The sequence below is a fragment of the Gavialis gangeticus genome, unplaced genomic scaffold (genome assembly GCF_001723915.1).
Source record: "Gavialis gangeticus isolate Ggan-Ray unplaced genomic scaffold, GavGan_comp1, whole genome shotgun sequence".
Taxonomy (NCBI): domain Eukaryota; kingdom Metazoa; phylum Chordata; order Crocodylia; family Gavialidae; genus Gavialis; species Gavialis gangeticus.
In genome coordinates this window covers 11,368,473-11,373,005 of record NW_017729004.1, presented here as the reverse complement: position 1 = coordinate 11,373,005, position 4,533 = coordinate 11,368,473, and the positions used below count along the sequence as shown (strand labels likewise).

At 49.8% G+C, this 4,533-nt stretch overlaps 1 long non-coding RNA gene across 1 annotated transcript in view; it reads left to right on the top strand.

Annotated features, from left to right (window-relative positions):
- Nucleotides 1-4,533, top strand: part of LOC109291204 — a 19,415-nt gene that overhangs the window by 8,610 nt on the left and 6,272 nt on the right. The window contains exon 2 of the long non-coding RNA XR_002095769.1: nucleotides 1,476-1,482. This is a non-coding gene — a long non-coding RNA (uncharacterized LOC109291204). The remainder of the gene's footprint in view (nucleotides 1-1,475; nucleotides 1,483-4,533) is intronic.

Sequence of the window (4,533 nt, the reverse complement as noted above, 5' to 3'; positions counted from 1 at the left end):
GCAGGACCTATAACTCTGAGCAGTCGGGGCACCAGACCGCTTCCCCAAGTGACAGGGAACCTGCCAGGGCAGCCACCACCCACCGTATCTACCCCACAGGACAGGCAGCACCCCCAAGAAGGGAGCAGTGGTAAGCTGGCCGCTCATGTAGCAGGAGAGGCTGAAGTAGGCAGCGTCAAAACCATGCCACCATGCGGAGGTACCCACCACCCAAGCAGGGCTGAGGGCTCTCTTTCCTCCCATTTTGGAGCCCAGACATACGTAGCTGAGCATGATGCTGTCCAAAGTGATGAAGCTCCATGCCTCTCCGAGGAACCAGCAACACCTCACACGGAGGTCAGTTCACTCGAGCCTGATGTTTTGGCTCAGTTGTACCAGGCAGCTGAGCAGGTCAATGAGGATTCGGAGACGGCCAGCCAAGAGCTCCCTGGAGTGCTTATGCCAAGACCTTCCAAGACAAACTTGCAAGGATCTAGGGAAAACGTGTTGGCTGGAATTAAAAGCAGCGAGCCAGGGGTTGAGAACAAAATGCAGCCGGAGAGCACATCAGAGTCCTACAAGATCCTGAAATATAGTCCTGGGCATAGATCTCAGGAAAGTAAACCTGAAGAAAGAGCCATTTCTCCATGTGCACAGGCCCAGATTACAGGGGATGAGACTGCAACCTGCCTACAAGCGGCAGAATCTCAATACATGTGCGGCCCACTAGCAGACGGCCTGCAAGGGGATGCTTTGCCGGGTAGTATTGCATTGTCTGCTAAGGACAAGTCAGAACCAGGGGACACGCGTCCAAAAGCAGTCAGTGCAACAGGGGACTCGCATGACAAGACAACTGGAAAAGAAGGAACCAAGCTCAAGTTACGGGGTCCAGATGACATGCGAGGGAGCATCCTTCTTGTCTCTGAGCCACCCAGCGAGATGCTTGAACCTTTGAAATCGAAGGAATCATCAGAGAAACCTGAATATCATTTAGCTGGAAATGGTATTGTGGGTGTGAAACCTCAGTACGAAGGTGAGTCGCACTTACCTGCTAGTGCTCCCCAAACCAAAGACACCGGAAATGGAGAGCCTGGAAAAGAGCCACCAGCAAAAGCTTCCAGTCTGGGGAAAAATTACTTTGCTAGGCTTTTTGCTTCTGAAAATAAAAGCAGCACCCCAAGGAAAGAGCTAAAAGGGAGAAAGAAACCCACAAAGCCCCAGTCTGCCTTGGCCACATTATTTGGCTATTGCCCAGATAAAGAACAGAATCAAAAGGGAGTTCTTACCCCAAAACCCTCACCAAAGCTTTCAGAGGAAAAAAATGATGGAGAATCATGGTCACAGATCACCGACTCAACCTCATCAAGGCAAAAGGCCTCCGAGGATGAGGCTGTAGCTCCCATTGGAAGAGCTGTGGCAACTTCCAAAAATACAAAGCAAAACTCAGGGGCCCATGTGGGATCTGCGCAAAGAGAGAGTCCTCCACATTTAAGCAGCACTGAGGTCTTAGAGACCCAGGTGCTTGTGTTGATGCCTGGTGAAAGCAGTCCGGCCAGTCCTGGAAATGTTGATGAGGTCCCTGGTCTTGGAGTTGAAAGCCAACCTGATTTCAACGCGCAGTCTCTACAGCAGCATGGCGATGGCGGTCTGCTTGCAGTTCTGTCAACGGCATCTCTGAAAGGAGCTCCAGAAACCTTCGAAGGCAGAACTGGCCTTTTACAGTCTCCTCTGGCACCAATTACCCCAGATGACACTAGCCTAAGTCTCACCAGTGAAGAAAGTCTCCATGATGCATGTCTACATGAAAAACAAAACCTAACGGGCTTGGGTGATCACGACTTGGCACTAAAGGATGAAACCTTGTCTTCATCGAACCACTTCAAGGAATCATGTGAGAAATCTGAGCTTTGCTTAGGAGGCAGGGATCTTTTAGAGCCCAATAACCTCTTGTTGCCTGTAGCAGACAGCAATTCAACAAACATAAGCAAAACAGTTCCTGGCATCAATGACACAGATGCCCAGTTCCCACCTGAAAGAGCCCTGCAAAATTCACAGGGTAAGAAACAACTGTCTTTCAATGTAAGCACCTTAGAACCGCACAAGGAAAATCCAAGGCAAAAACATGACCTAGCAGAGGAGGGTCAAATTATTCAACTTACTGGTGAAATTCAGAGCAACCAACCGCTACAACAGCTCGATCTGCAGCCCCAACTCCAGAAGGATGCATGGGATCCCTTTGGACTGGGTGTCAATGCTGGAGAACCCATTGCTGACCCTTTGCTTTCTTGGGGAGCCAACTTCCAACCACTGTCCACATCGACTCGTGAGCCCTTTAACGACCACGCTGTGGAGATGCGGGACGCCGAGACAGCAGCAGCAGCACTCCTGCAAGCTTCAGTGACGGCAGAAAAAAGCAACCCAGCATCAGATCTCCCTTAGGACTGCGTGACGTCCTGCTCTATGGTGAATGATAGTTTCAAAAACAGAGACTTTCATATGGATGTGGACCACTGATTAAAAACACTAGCATGTCCAACACAGTTTAGTTGACATAGGAAACATTCTGTTTCTTGAAGTGAGATCAAAAAAATCTACCCACAAGATGCCATTAGCATCAAATTTGAATTCAGTTGCACACATGATGATTTTTGGAGGCATGGGGAGATTTCACAGTAGGACCTAAGGGTAGGTTTTTATACAACTCCTCCTCCACCACCCACCAGTCACAGCCGGTACCCTTGCCAGCAGTCTCCAAAGAGACTGGCCACAGAAACCGGCCAGATTTTCTCTCACTGCACATGTGTGTGTGCACATGCGTGTGTGCACATGCATGTGTGTGTGCGTAGAAGCAGGAGAGAGGGTCTCCACACTCGAGCATGCTGCCATGTTTCCCCAGAGGAAGTTGGCTAGGTTGCTGCCTCTGCAGCCTTGCGGTGAAAGGTTTCCCAGGCCCAAGGAGAGCCATCCAGCAAGCTTTCATGATCAACTAGTTCAAGCAGACACTAGAAATCAGAAGCAGAAAGGAATATCATTGTCGCTACAAAACCTTATCAAAATAGCAGCTAAGGAAATGCACAGCTGAAGGATGAAGCAGGATTTCAGATAGCTTTGCACTGTGCTTTTGTTTGGCCTGTAATAATCCAACTCAGCTGATATCCTGCACTCCTAGCTTGCAAAGCACTTTACTGAGCAGGCCAGTACTGTCAACCCCGTACTACAAATGGGGAAACTCGGCTGGAAAGAGGTGAAGGGACTCACCGGTGGCCACACAGCAGGCCAGTGTCAGAGCTGTGGCCAGAGCCCAGGCTTCCCTGAGCCTACACCGATTCCCTCTGCACAATATTGCCCTGCCTGCCACCTCTTGTGGCTGCCACAATAGAAATGCTGAAGTAATTACATTAAAAAGTTATATTGGCAGTGGAAATTTTGTGAAGCATAATGCCCAGCACAAAAGCACACACACTCCTGTCACCAAACACCACTCGGTGCAGATCCTTGCACCTTCCTAATCAACCTCCTGAGAAAATGGCATGAAGATGTTCAAGCAAGAACAAACCAGACCACACTGAGATGGATATTGGTGCTCTCAGGCCTGCTTCCTTTCCTTCCTTGTGACAAGGTATTCAGCAGCATTCACAGATGCAGTGTGATCAGACAGGCCATACCGTGAGGCCTTCTGCTGTGGCCTCAAACTTGCAACCTCTGAGCTGTCAACCATGGTCCTTAGCACCCACACCGCCCCAGCCCCCATCAGACCTGCTGAAGATATAAAGCTGTTTAATGAGCGTATCTGCCATGAGCCAGCATGTCCAAGCCCTGTGCAGAGGGAATCTTAAACCAATATTGGTCAGAGGAAAAGGCAGAAGCACTGTAAAGTGATGCGACTCCACTAGGCTTAGGATGCTCCTCTGTCCTCTGAAAGTATTTTTACAGAGACCATCACCCAGGTCATCATCCGCACAAGGCCTATGTGAGCACATGGGCATGCACTGGTGTGACTGGCCTCAATTCTGTATGCCAAAGTACCTTTGCACCACCCTGACTCTGCACTTCCCCAGGGGCTGGAGCAGATCCCAGTGTGGTATAACCAGCCCCTGCAAGCCTGGCACAGCAGCTTCCCCAAATCTCGACAGTGACAGTGCTGCGATACGCAGCTTCATCCCCAGTGAGCCCCCCGCAACAGCAGCCCCATCTCCAGCTCAACCCACCCACTGGGGACACTTGGAAGACACCCTGACATCACTGAGCCTGGGAAATTCTCCCTCCACCAAATCAGGGGATTTTAGTGCACGTCTACACCCTTACTCAGGGCCACCATCAAGCCCCTCCATGCCAACCCTCTTTGCAATCCTTTGGACTGATGCTCTTCTGGAGGAGAAAACCTGCTGTCACTACCCCACAGAACCTGACCCATTTAAGATCTAGGTTTGTCCATCTTCAAGAACTACAAGACTTAGGATATAGACAGACATAACAATTGTTTCAATACCACAATGCCAGCTGTATGAATCTTTAGTAATATAAGTATAGCAAAGCCATGTCAACTTTACCTTT